Source organism: Lissotriton vulgaris, unplaced genomic scaffold (assembly GCF_964263255.1).
Source record: "Lissotriton vulgaris unplaced genomic scaffold, aLisVul1.2 SCAFFOLD_456, whole genome shotgun sequence".
NCBI lineage: Eukaryota > Metazoa > Chordata > Amphibia > Caudata > Salamandridae > Lissotriton > Lissotriton vulgaris.
In genome coordinates this window covers 1,240,286-1,255,173 of record NW_028253265.1, presented here as the reverse complement: position 1 = coordinate 1,255,173, position 14,888 = coordinate 1,240,286, and the positions used below count along the sequence as shown (strand labels likewise).

The 14,888-nt window shown below is 41.7% G+C and overlaps 1 long non-coding RNA gene across 1 annotated transcript in view; it reads right to left on the bottom strand.

Moving 5' to 3' along the window:
* Positions 1–6,963: 6,963 nt before the first annotated feature.
* The window catches only part of LOC147661069 (uncharacterized), a 268,931-nt gene continuing 261,006 nt past the window's right edge, over positions 6,964–14,888 (bottom strand). Inside the window, exons 5-6 of the long non-coding RNA XR_015306029.1 lie at positions 10,893–10,971; positions 6,964–7,067 (exon numbers count right to left, since the gene is read on the bottom strand). This is a non-coding gene — a long non-coding RNA (uncharacterized LOC147661069). The remainder of the gene's footprint in view (positions 7,068–10,892; positions 10,972–14,888) is intronic.

Genomic DNA, 14,888 nt, shown 5'->3' with positions numbered 1-14,888 from the left:
CTAGGGACTCACATCTGAGTATACCCTTCCACGCTTATGGTGGACAAAAATGATTCAGAAAAGGGGGTGGTGATGAACAGAGTGTCTGAATTAAGCAGACCCCTCTTACCAAGTCCAAAGATCAGGGCTTGATCCATCACCGTTTTTTAGCTCACTGCACCATCCCAGCTTAGAACTTGGCTATATGCAAATTAGTCTGACCCTGGCCCAGTGCATCATGGGAACAGGGCAGACCAAACTACCAAGCCAATTCTTATACTGGGAAGGAAACAAGCTACCGGGGACCGGTTTCTGGCATTTCAGCCGTCGTCGGCCCGGCTTGCTTGAATCCTGATGGTGCAATGAGCTAGGGACTCACATCTGAGCATACCCTTCCACGCTTATGGTGGACAAAAATGATTCAGAAAAGGGGGTGGTGATGAACAGAGTGTCTGAATTAAGCAGACCACTCTTACCCAGTCCAAAGATCAGGGCTTGATCCATCACCATTTTTTCGCTCACTGCACCATCCCAGCTCAGAACTTGGCTATATGCAAATTAGTCTGACCCTGGCCCAGTGCATCATGGGAACAGGGCAGACCAAACTACCAAGCCAATTCTTATACTGGGAAGGAAACAAGCTACCGGGGACCGGTTTCTGGCATTTCAGCCGTCTTCGGCCCGGCTTGCTTGAATCCTGATGGTGCAATGAGCTAGGGACTCACATCTGAGTATACCCTTCCACGCTTATGGTGGACAAAAATGATTCAGAAAAGGGGGTGGTGATGAACAGAGTGTCTGAATTAAGCAGACCACTCTTACCCAGTCCAAAGATCAGGGCTTGATCCATCACCGTTTTTTAGCTCACTGCACCATCCCAGCTCAGAACTTGGCTATATGCAAATTAGTCTGACTCTGGCCCAGTGCATCATGGGAACAGGGCAGACCAAACTACCAAGCCAATTCTTATACTGGGAAGGAAACAAGCTACCGGGGACCGGTTTCTGGCATTTCAGCCGTCTTCGGCCCGGCTTGCTTGAATCCTGATGGTGCAATGAGCTAGGGACTCACATCTGAGTATACCCTTCCACGCTTATGGTGGACAAAAATGATTCAGAAAAGGGTGTGGTGATGAACAGAGTGTCTGAATTAAGCAGACCACTCTTACCCAGTCCAAAGATCAGGGCTTGATCCATCACCGTTTTTTAGCTCACTGCACCATCCCAGCTCAGAACTTGGCTATATGCAAATTAGTCTGACCCTGGCCCAGTGCATCATGGGAACAGGGCAGACCAAACTACCAAGCCAATTCTTATACTGGGAAGGAAACAAGCTACCGGGGACCGGTTTCTGGCATTTCAGCCGTCTTCGGCCAGGCTTGCTTGAATCCTGATGGTGCAATGAGCTAGGGACTTACATCTGAGTATACCCTTCCACGCTTATGGTGGACAAAAATGATTCAGAAAAGGGGGTGGTGATGAACAGAGTGTCTGAATTAAGCAGACCACTCTTACCCAGTCCAAAGATCAGGGCTTGATCCATCACGTTTTTTAGCTCACTGCACCATCCCAGCTCAGAACTTGGCTATATGCAAATACGAACTTTAGACGATGTCCCTCAAACATTAAATATCTTGGTATCTGATTTTCTCCCACTGTTTATGACACACTTAGGGTGGGATTACGACCTTGGCAGTCCATAATGCACCAGGGCATAGAATGAACAGAGAATCCTTCTTGGACTTATGAAGCAGTTGAAAACTCTGCCTCCTTGCTGCTGGTCGCTCACGTCTCTCCGTGGCACTTTGAACTATGGGCCTCATCTTTCATGGAAACATGTAATCGCACCGAAGCATTTAAACTGTTACCTTCGCAGTTTTGGAAGTGGCACATTGTAAGAAGGGAAGTGCAGCTTTGTATTTCTTTGCATTTTAACCGTGGGGGTAACTGCCTCTCCCTGCTGGTTTTGGCACTTGGAGCAGCTACGCATTCAGGGTTGTGACAGGGAGAGGGCTAAATTAGAAGTCTCTGGGTTTTTTGAAAATTGCACAAGTAAATCGCATCGTTCTTCAAACTAGACGCAATGTCCCCTGATGTTTTCTATGGGAGTGCAGATTGGGGCCTTCAAGGTATGATTTATTACTTATTTCCTGCAGTGAAGCAGGCAGCTTTCTGCCACAAAAAAACCTCATGGGAGTTATTTCTTTATTTCTCTAATGTTGCAGCTTCACCAACACATTAGTAAGAACCCCATCACAGCTATATTCAACCTTTGACCAATCCAACGGCTACAATCAGGTACACACTTTATCTGATGCCTAAAACTTGTCTAGGGTAGCCTGACAACAGGGTAGCTCAGCTTTATTTATATCCCATTCTTGTAATTTTTTTGTGTTTTTAGTTTTCACGATCCAATCCCAGTCCTGAGGAGAACACCCTAGCCACTTGGGGTTCGAAACGTTTTGGCTTTAGAGAAAGGGTGAGCCAACACAGGGTGTGTCTCGAGGGAATTGGTTTGTATTGACTGGTCATTTATGTTGTTTAGAACATTTTTTGGGTTATATTTTGAATGTTTGATTTGTTTAAATGGTGTCTAATCACAAGTGTGGTGTTTCAAAGTGTTCATGTGTATTTTGGATGTAAATGTTTTTTAATGTGTATCCAAATGATTTGTTGCCCATCTCATCACATGAAATGACTTGGCCAATTTTGATCAAAAATTCTTAAGCTAAAGTGGAATAAAGCATGTAGACTTTAAAAAAGATTGTCTAAGGTTCTATCCAATTTAATTGCAACCGCCTACCTTGTCACTGTGCTTGTTTGATGATATTGTAGTGGTCCAGGCCAGGTAGTGACAGGACCGAGCCTTGCTTGTTTATGCAGACAATACCACATCAGCATTCAAAGTTCAGACATATTTTGATGTTATCCCTCAACCACCCTCTCCTATAGATAATTTGCTAGGCTAGGAGTTAATATTATACTCCAGGAGGTTTCAGATGCAATTAAGTCTTTAAAGAGGGCAAAAGCACCTGCTCCGGATGGTTTCTTTATTGAAATCTTCTCATTCATGTTTCCTTTTCGTGCTTCCAAATTATCAGAACTTTCGTTTTTATTTCTGATTCAAAGCTAGTGCCTCTTTTATGGAAGCCTTTGTAACCTTAATCTCTAAGCCAGATAAAGAAACATGATTGTATATGCATTATAGGCCTATTTCAATGAATAATTACAATTGCAGAATCTTTGCCAAAATCTTATCTTTACGTTTAGAGTCTGTTATTCCTCTTCCAGTAAAATCTGACCGATCTGGTATTATTAAGGGCCAGACTTGCTGCTGACAATGGTAGAATGTTCTCTAGTATTGTCAGCTTAGCTTGAAAAGTTAACTCCCCCTTGGCAGCCCTCTCACTATATGTAGACAAAGCTTTTAAATGTATTATTTAGCGATTTATGTTTGCCATCGTTCATTGGTTTGACTTTGGCCTTAAATTCATTTCTTTCATTAAATTGCTATATTCTAACCTCTGAGCTAGTATTTTCCCGAATGGTCGCTTTACTTCTTACATTTACTTACATAGAGACACAATGGAAGGCTTCCCCCTCTCTTCTTTGTTATTTGTTCCATGTTTGGAGCCTTTCCTGGAGTGAATTCATTGTAAGACAAACATATCAGGGGCCTTATTTATGAAGCCCTTGCGCCGCCGGTGCGTCACATGTTAAAAGTGACGCACCGGCGGCGCAAGGGCTTCATAAATAAGGCCCCAGGTTTTAAACACGGTGCTCTAGTAGTTCAATTATCTGCATATTTGATGATACCCTAATATATGTCCAATCTGCTTATCTCTCTGGATCACTTTTAAGAAGAGGTTTCTGTATATTCCAGTATCACAAGGTTATACATTTTATTTTGATCAAACATAGATTTTATCTTTGAACTCTATTCACTGTCAAGACATGTTTGCTAATACGAACTTTAGACGATGTCCCTCAAACATTAAATATCTTGGTATCTGATTTTCTCCCACTGTTTATGACACACCTAGGGTGGGATTACGACCTTGGCAGTCCTAGAGCACGCCCACACACTTCCTCCCTCTCCAGGACTGCCAAAGCCACCTGCACACCGCCCATAGGATTTTAACTCTTAATTTTTGGAAAGCCTTAGAAAGGCAGTGCCGTGGGCCAGACACAGTGTGTTCCGGTATGGCATAGACTGTAAAGTCGATGCTGTCCTGGAACTGGGGGTGCATACAGACAGGGGGCACACACCATGCCCCCCGCATACACCCTAATGCACAGGGGCAAGAGGGGGCTCTGTAGGGCCCCCTTTCTTTCCTGACTGCCAGCAGTAACATGGAGGATATCTTTGGGACACCACTGGCAATGAGGAAAGTCGTAATATGATTGGCAGTACCTCAGGGCACCACCAAGCATATTGTGACCCTTAGACAGATGTGGGACCGTAGTTCCCCGGCAGTTGCAGTGATGCAATGGCTGTCAGACTGCTGAAGTCATAATTGGGAGTCGGACAGGCGGTGTGGCAGTGGCTGGACGGCTACCACCATGCCTTCACAAGTCTGGAGGCCCTGCTCCGAGTACCAGACAAGTGATCAGCCCCTAAGTAAAAATGTTACTATGTTAAAAGACAAAATACACACCTTACTCTCAGTTTAATCTCTATTGTTTATATCAAAGGTGGGGAAGGTTCGATACTATTAAAACGATGATTGTTCTACACATCCTCTACACTATTTCAATGCTAACTTTTAAAATCCCTAAATACTATTTTAAACAACTTGATTCTTTTTGGACTGCATTTTTACTGAATAATAAAAAAACATGTATCTATACAACGAAAACTTGAAGGTGGTATTCGATTTCAATATTTTAAACTGTATCATTCCTCTCTTTTAATTCAACAGTGTTGTGCTCTGGCTTATGGCTTCCAAGATCAACCTTCACCAATTTGGATTACTTTTGAACATTCTCTATTTAATTACTTTGCTTTTAGCAACACTGTTCACATGTCAAATTGTACTTTTGCACAATTTTTATTAAATAGAATACTTTTTGATAGATTTACATTCCAGCAGTGTTTCTTGTGTTCCTCGGTTTGGTATAATAAATATCTTAGTATATGCAAAGATCATTTTATTTTGAACATTGGAAACATTTTAAACATTGGAATGACAAAGCTATTTTTTGTACCATATGACTCCTGGCCATTACCACCTCTACTGAATGCATCGCTAGACAAACTTTTACATGGCTCTATTCCCAAGGCTGCTCTCATTTATAAACTTATATATATCCAAATTGCACTAGATCTAAAAGTACTTTGTAACAGTTATGGGAAGACAACTTAGCTATTTCGTTCACTCTATTATTTTGGGGTAAAATGTGGATTAAACCATTCAAAACTTCTAGTGCTGCTAACATTATGCGAGTAGTCTTTTTTATATACAAATAAACACTGCTATTACCCCAGAACATATTGCAAAGTTTGACACATTCTCTTCTATGCTGGCCTCGTTCAAATCATAATGTCACTTTGGTTCATTTGTTATGTAATTGTTGCCATGGTAAAGCTTTCTGCATATTAATTTGGTCTAAATGCTTAAATACTTTTCAATGTACAGTTCTGCTTGCATTGCAGAATGTTTTCTTAGATTCTCTTTAACCTCATAATGATAATTTACCTAATATACCTCTATTGTTAGATCTTTTTATTGCACTTACTTTTAAAGTAATACTTTCTTATTGGAAAGATTTCTCTAAATTATCTGTATTTACTTGGTGGAATGTTATATTTGGTGAACATATAATACATATTGTATCATACTCCAAATGTTTACAACTGTTCTATGCTAGTTACGTTTAACTCATTTCATCTCTTTGCACTCACCACAGTCTTAATTTTTCTTCCTCCTGCTTTTTCCATCTCTCCCTCATCTTCCTTCTTCTCTCTACTATTTTTCCTATTCTCTTCCTTACTCTCTCCTTTGTTCTTCTTTTTATACATAAACAAATATTTGTCTTTACTACCAAAATGGTTGCTCAATGAACTTGCAACAAAAATCACTACAAAATAGATATTCACCAGAAATAGTGTTACATAAGTTAAGTAATTTGATCTTTATTTTTGGACCGTAGGGGTTTTCTGTGCTCTGTATAATAGTGAGCAATGTGTGTCTTTCTCTACAGAGTGTTACATATGATGAGGGAGGGTATAAAGGAGGATTAAAATGTCAAATTGGATAAGGTAACCTGCATAAAATAAATTTTGTTCAGTCAGCTGTCATGAACTGGCTTATTTTCCATTGTTATATGATTTTACATTTTTGTGAGTTACTGTAATACTGAATAATGTAATATTGGATGATAAAAGGATGGCATAGTGATTTAAAATATAGAGTTGAATTTTTCAAGAAATATTGGTATCGCTGTCATTGGACATTATGAAACTGACCCACTACACACTGTGGCTTTTCTGGTATCCAAATGTCATTTTTTTGATCACCAAAAATAAATATGAGTTGATGGTTTTGCAAGCATGGGGTCTACATGACATTGACATTTGTCTGCTTTTGTCAGTGCTTTGGCTATTACACACACGCTTTTGTGAAAACGAGCCATACACATGTACATTGGAATTTTTTTCTCAATAGATTGTTCATTGGGCACACCTTTAAGATTAGTTCGGAACCATTTCCTTGTATATTTGATCTTGGGTTAATGTGGTGCTTTGCATAGCGTACAAAATGCACTGCATATTGGTCGCATTCTGATGCATGCATGATGGCACCAACCTAAAAGAAAAGAATGTGAATGAAACACAAAAGCATCAAAGATGATTAAATAATTAGATACATGGTAATAAACAAGGTGTATTTTGATGCGTCTTCTGAAACTCTAAAGTGATATCATGGATTGATCTTGTGATTCCCACTGTCTGACACAAAAGAACACAAAAACACATTCAGGATAGATCTCAATATGATTTATTATTTATTTCGCCAGCCAATGAATTTAATAAAAGCTGGTAGAGAGTGACAGCCTCATTGAGTTTACATTTCACGTCATGGAAATCTGTGGATAAAAAAAAATATTAATAGTAATTAGCAGGTAATAACAGGCCATCATGTTCCTGAAAACAAAACATATTATAGGTAGCAGCAAAAGGTGTTTTGGTCTTTGCAAATCTTGTGGTGGGTACTATTTGCGGTGAGGGTGCAGTCTAACTGTTGTATTATGTAATTGTGGGTCAAAATCTTTTAATTTAATTTTTAGAAAATGCAAACAGCCGGCACCGACCATCAGGAGCCAAAAAATGTCCAGTATATTGTTTCAGTACTTAGGGGTTGATGGAACTCGTGGATCTTCACTTAGTGTAATTCTAAAGAGTCACACAACAACTTCTTTAATGCATTTCTAATAACTTCCCAAATTTGGGCTTCACTTATCAATTCCATTGTTCTGATCAAGTGATTTTAAGCACCCTCAAGTACCTTGGACAAGTGATCTCCCTCAGTTTGGTTGCCAAAATACTCAGACATGTTCATCTCATTTTTGCCTAGAATGGCTAGTGTGGCAGGTAGCAGTCATTTTTAATGTATATTGAATTAATAACTAACTGTTGTTTTGGTCATCTCTAAATTAGCCTTTCAGTTCCTCCATTTAGCAGATTGTCACAAGGGCCAGATTTGACAATTAAGTGCTGGTTCCGAGCAGCGGAAACCAAAGGCTCAAATTAAGCACTGGATATATTCGGGCTGGAATGTAGTTCCAATTTACTGCTATCTTTAAAAGAGTTTCCTTCATTGCTTCTCTGGGTGCACTAGCTGCTGAACATGTCATTCCATTATCTGCCAGTCAGTTATTGCCCCAATTCCTGTTCTCAGCACTTCTATCCTGCATTTCATGAATTGACTGCATCATATTTATAAATCTTGCACAAACCTCATTTTGCATCATCCTTTGCAAGTATCCATCTCTCAAACTGAGTCAACCACTGTATTATAAATGTAGTTGCAAATTGCACTTGTAGGTAGAGTGACTGATGCCTGCATTTATGTATGTACATTACTTAAACAGTGAATTGCAGATTTGATGGTCTGTGGGGTGTCTTGACCATATGTGCGATACCAGGTAGATTTAAGGCCAGTTACAAGTCAGAGATCTGCAGCTTTTGGATTCTGTTCATGAACAGTCTTGGTGGAGCATTTGTGGAATGAGTAGGGCTCAATCTCTCTGGTAAGTCTGGTGATGTCTGAAAAAACGTCAAAGGCTCCCTTGCAAAGGGCACTTTTCAAGGGATTCTTGAATGTATGTATGTGAATTTACATAACACAAAACTAGCACCAAACCAATAAAGAGAATGATGAAGAACGGGGAGCAGTAGATCAATTAGAGGGCTGGGTTGATTGGATAGAGGCAGGCTAACAGGTGAACTCTGCAGATAGATGTCTAAGTGTTGGTGATAGGAGAAATAGAGAACATGGCAGGAGGAGCTACTGCGGCCAGGGTTTTAAGAAACAGAATTGTCAATAATATGGTAGGCTGTGTAGTAGATTCAGCTGTGTGCACTTTGTAATTGAGGATAGTAAGTCCCTTAACATTAGAGTTTTCCTCTATATATTTTGTTTTTGAATCTCAAATGAATGATTCATTTAGAATTCCCAAACCATGGTTGTGGCTGCAAATGTAATGGTTAACAGGTTTGTCTGGCTAGGAGCACTAAACAGCCTGTCATCCTTTACTAGAGTCATAACATTTAGGGGCCGATTAGGATGGAGGATTTTCCGCCTCCTCCGGGCCGGCGGAAGCCACCTCCGGCCCGGAGGAGGCGGAAAATCCATTGCGGGCTCACCAAAGACCCACCGCCACATTACGATGGCTGGTGGGTCTTGGTTTCTGTCCGCTGCTTTTCCGCCGCGGTCGGATTACAACCGCGGCGGAAAAGCTCTCATTTGGCTGGCAGTGTCTATCAGACACCGCCGGCCAAATTAGGAAGCATTTGAAAACATGCTTTTCCGCGGCGGTTTTTCCGCCGTGGAAAAGCATGTGTACTTTTGATTTTGGGGGCCCGTTGCGGGCCCCCAGGGTGTTGGTGGGTGGGGGGTGCACATGGGGGGTACCTATGGTACCCCCCAGCATTTACATGCACAATGCGGCAGGCACCGTGCGATGCCTGCCGCTTTGTGCATGTAAATGTTACACATGCACTTTTAACATTGCGGCGGGTGCTGCTTCAAGCAGCACCCGCCGCAATGTTAAATATCCAGGATGTGACCGCCAGGGTGGCGGTCACATCCTAATCGCACATGAGGGAACGCCGCAGCCCATGCGGACGTTCCCTCATACTCTGGGGTCGCGGACGGACTCAAGTCCGTCCGCGATCCTAATCGACCCCTAAATATGGATCTGGCCATTTAGAATTTAGTGGATAGGATACCCTGCCACAACGGTGGTGGTGTACCCTGTTCATCAAACTGATTGCCAGTCCTCTCTATTTAGAGTTGGATGAGCAGCCAGAATAAGGCTAATGAAGGCCTCCCTGGTAAAACATTAGACCAATAATCCAACAGATATCCAGCCATTGTTATAAATATCTCGGACCTTTTGTGCTATTGAGAGCAAGCAATCTTGCACATACATTTCCGTGTTTGGGACCACCAGGAATTGCCTGGTTGCCCAACAGATTTTTTTTAAATTGACCCCATACCCTGGGAGCAAATTCCCAGAGTGTTTGGGCTATTAGTCTTCTGTTTTTCAAATACAAACCCCCACTTTGGGAGTTAGTTTTGAAACAAAGGGTAGCTAAGAGGCCAGCTGAAACATGGCGGCTGCTCAGCAGATTTACAGTGCCTTCAAAGTAGCCATCAAAGTGGCGGTGGCACCTCTCAATGCACTGAGGTCTGCACCAGGCAAGGAGGGATTTCTATATATGGCTAGCGGTATTCTGCCAAGTTGGCTCAATGTATGACCTCCACCCTGCTGGTAGATGGCAGACCACCCACCATAACTCTTAATAACCCCAGAAGAATGGGCCACTTAAAAAATACGAACCTCTAGAGGTTTCTGAACCGAGTAGCCAGACTCTGCTTCAACTAGAAGTTAGATAATACCACTCTGCTTTAAATGCTCCCCAAATTTGCTGATATTTATTTCACTTTTTCATTTCCCCCTCAAACACTATATTTTATCTTTTTCCATAAAGGCAATATCAGAGACTTAATCAATTTAAAGTTGTTGTTTATTTTGTATGCTAAGGAGGCCTATTCTTGAAACATGATTTGAAAGTTGGAACTAATTAATGCAACTACAATTTGTTTTTGAAAAGCAAAGGTGCAGATCATGCTAGCCACTAATTGTTCCTTGTTTTTGTGGGTGGCAGTGTATCATCCAGCTCTTGTGATCCTGGGAAACAGAAAACGTTGCCAATTTAACAATTTGAACCTCAGAGAGCATATTTGATCAGTGAGGTGGCTATGGTTCTGGTCTTCATGGTGGTTGCAGCTCTCTCCCTAACAATTCAAAGTGTAGTTTTGGAAAAAAGCTTAATGTAGTTTTGTGGGTTTTTACTGCTCAATTATAATGTTCAATAATGGATAATATATTGCTGTAATTCAATCAACTACACCATCTAAAACTATGTCCTGTTTCCAACAGCAGTAGCCATATGTGAATGGAACATTTGGCCCTTCACAGGATGGTCCCCATATTCACCCCAGGTAGTGACCCAATATAGTTAGTGAGATCAAAGTGACCCTGCTGCTCCAACCACAAAATGAGGGGATCCCTTTGCTCTTACCACAAAATGGGTTCATTTAGAAGGGAAAGTGGTATCATGAAGCATATATGATATGATTACATTTACCTACTTCTGGTTCTATCGTGCGACCCCTTGCTTACCATGCTGGAATGAGTGGTCCAATAATCGTCCCTTTTATAATTGCAGAGAACGAAGGAATCCAAGCTCTTCTGTCTCTTGCTGTACACAGAAATAGGGGATTTTAATATGTTAGCTCATGTTTGTAGCAGTTTTGCAAAGCTTAAAAAGTGCAACTAAGTCATACAATTATCAGGTATAACTACCTACACAGGCTAACTCTCTAAAGACAGCACCTGACAATGTACTGTAACAAAAAAATACACAAATATACAGTAATAGAAATGCGTTTACATTTTCCATGAAATTACAAAATTAAAATTCAACAAACTAAAACCATTGTATATTATATTGAATACATGCTCCAAGTGTACCTTATGCAAGAGGAAACAACTCAGTGTGAAGCATCTAAACACACACAATAGTTCAGAGCAAGATACACACCAATGTAAATATAAAAACAGGTGCAAATAATGTTTGACTCTGAGTACATAACAGCACCTTTGAGATGAGTACAAATTGCACTCACCCCTGTATTTGAGCACACTATTACTATCAGTTCTTACCCAGGCCCTCATTATGAGTGGTCAATTAATGCTCCCTTCTTAGGATTTGGATGAGTGTGTGCTCCTCAAGGGATGGAGGCCCCACGAGACCAAGACAATTGTATGCCAATACTAAAGATGAATTTTAAAGGTCAGTTTACGTTATTTAGCCACTCTTTGAGAATATGGCAGAGTGTGCGAAAACTGTATTTGATTTATGCTCATTTTCATTTCCACCCCTCCAAACTCGCAGTTAGGCAACCTTATTTAGAGGTGGGGGATAGTTTCTACTAGTAGAGCTTTGGGGCATATTTATTAAAGAGTTGCTCACCCTTCCGCCACGCCACGGGTCGCAAGAGCTACACAACTCTTACGTTCAAATATCAATCTGTGTAAGGCCATCTTGAATGGCACTGCATGGCATGATAAATCCAGAGTCGTACAACACATCGCTGGGCTACCCTGCCTCAGGGTGGCAATCCATGGGTGGAGTGTGGATGTCCCATGCATCCACCCATAGATTTTGGTGCATTTCCAATTTTACGTTACAGGTAAACCTGGGAAGGTGTTGAAATGCTACACATCCCCATTTGAAGTGTTATGATGAGAAATATCTTAATTTGTTCTTGTTTATTCCTCTTTCTATGCGTGCTGCTTTCTGCAGCACACACAAAAACAGGGAAATGCCTCAGGGGACATCATGAATAGAACTACTCACGCCCCCTTTTATTACCATGGAAACGCAACCAGTGACATACCCATTCACAGACTCAGATGAGTTTTCATATACCCACTCACTCCTCCATAGAGGTACTCACACCCATGCGTAGTACAGCCATTCACACAACCATTCACTCAGCCATACATCCACACATACAAGCCACTCAGATGAACAGTCACTCACATAGCCACACACTCACACGTACAACTACTCACACACCCACTTATTTACCTACACCGTCACTCCACATACCCTCGCTCATCGATACAGCTACTGACTCACTCTTACAAGCACTCACACACCCACATAATCACTTCATATCCATTCACACATACATACAAGCACTCACGCATACGCTCAGTCACCCCTACAGCAATTCACACAGACACTCACTCTCTGATACAGCTGCTCACACACCAACTCTCTTAACCAAACACCCACTCACTCATTCATACAGCCACTTACACACCCAGTCACTCACTCATATAGCCATTCAGATATCCACTCACTCACCCATACAGTCACTACACATCCAGATACCCTCCCAGAGAGCCACTGACACCACCACTCACTCACCCGTAGAGCCACTGACACGCCCTCTCATTCACCAATATAGCTACTCAAATTGCATCTCCCTCACACACACAGATACTCACACACCCATATACTTAAGGATATATATATATATATAAACCAAGGTATCTGATTGTTAATTCGAAGGGTCTCACGACAGAACTATGAAGCTAGAAGCTGATCTGGTTTGCAGCATCAACTATCCTCAGTCTGAGCTGTTCCTGGAGCCGAGCACTGCTGATCATTCTTATGCAAGAGGTGTGCTTCAGAATGGCTATGAGATGCATCGTATGAAACTTGGGGGCATATTTACAATGAAGTGGCGGAGCACGGCATTAGCCTCCTTGGCTTAAGAAATAATGTGGTGCAGCCCTGCATTTCCTCCGTGCTGGGGTAAATGTAGCAGCCTAGCGCCAACGCAAGCACCCTTGCACCATAATGCAAGGGTGTCTCCGTTGAGGGGAAGATTGTTTATGTGCATGACGGCCTCCCTTCCTGCACATAAACAATCTATAAATGGCGTTTGTAAATTTTATGTGTGTTGCCTAATGCAACACACTTAGAAGTTGCAAAACGTTATTTTTTAAAAATTGTTTATGTGCAGAAAAGGTCACCTTCCTGCACATAAACAATCAATGGCCTTTTGCTGTTTCTATGTATGCCGCACAAAGCCGCACACATGAAAACAGAAATAACGAGGATAAATACAAATTTCTCCTCGTTTTGCCTGTTTAAGATCAGGTTTTCCGTGGTCTTAATTTTCGTGCTGCCTCCTATTTACACCACCCTTGTAAATAGGGGTCAGCGTCAAAATCAATGGGTGTTGCAGTGGAATGCCCACAGCAACACCCATTGTCCTCTCCTTTCACGCTGAGTACAGCATTAAGCAACATTAGGTGGCTTAACGCTGCCTTGTAAATAAGTCAAAGCCCCTATTGCCACTGCAGTGTCACTGAGAGTGACGTTGTGAATATGCCCCTTGATTTAAGAGCTATTTTCTGTTAATGTTTAGCATAGCGCTTAGAAGCAGCGATAAGGTGTTAGGATGCTAGGAACTTCCTAGCCATGTTAGGAATGTTCATATTTTTTTGTTGACTATGACACATACACCTGCATTCATATTCTCTTTCTGCTTGTTTACTGTTAACGCTTGATGCATAAGACTTGAGTTTCAGAACATTTTAAAGTTTCATCTCCTGTATGTTGGTACTATTATTGAGGGTTTGTAATCCCACTGTGTCCCTGAACTCATCTAGTGGGACTGAACGTGACCAGGAAACACCTTCTACACAGTACCGCTCAGTGAGTTGACTTGAATATAGATTGCAGTCCAACTGGATTTCAAATTCCTAATGCTGCTTTAAACTGAGCCCTTGCACCAGGGGGTTAGAAATGTGACCTTTGCTGCTTTATTGTGGCAACAGATCATGACACAGTCCAGTCCAGTCCAAACTGCAAAGTCAGGTCCGAAAAGCAACCCAATGTTATGGTTTATATACTTATTAAGTTCTACGTGGAACGTGGAAGGTGACATTGTTAGTGAGTGACATGGTTTGGTTTCAATGCCTGAGCATTCTGTTGAGGACAGTTTACTGTGGTCGAGGAACTGGACAGACTTCTCTCCTGTGCATGTGGAGCTTACTCATCATTCAAGAAGCTGCTACTACATTCCTGTCGGCTGTTTCATGCTTAGGTGCACTCAGGAGAGACACACTACACCCAAGACCGGTTTAGGCCTGAGGAATATCATCAGTCGGGTGCTGCTTGGTTTCAATGGCAAGTGAGCATATGCTTTCTTAAGCTCACTTGTCTTGTCTGCATACTTTGTCGTTCTGTACTGTTTAATCATGTACAACCAGAGTACTCAAGGTCTCCGCGAGTTGGTCAAAGCTCCCTGTGTAAACAGAATAGTGTAAGGATACTGGGAATATATAAAAGAAGGTAAGGCAAGTGTCTGTAATGACATCGACCCCTGGAATGGAAGGAAAAGCAAGATTAAAGCTGAAAGGTAAAGGAGGAGGAATAGAAACGAAGGAAGGAAGGACATTTCTTTTACAGAACTGGGAGGATAGCAGAGAAAGAGACAGGGAACAATACTACAAGAGTGGGAGGAGACTGACAAGAATGCAGGGTAGCAAGAGAGAGAAGGTGATGCCAAGATCAGAAACCACCAAACAAGT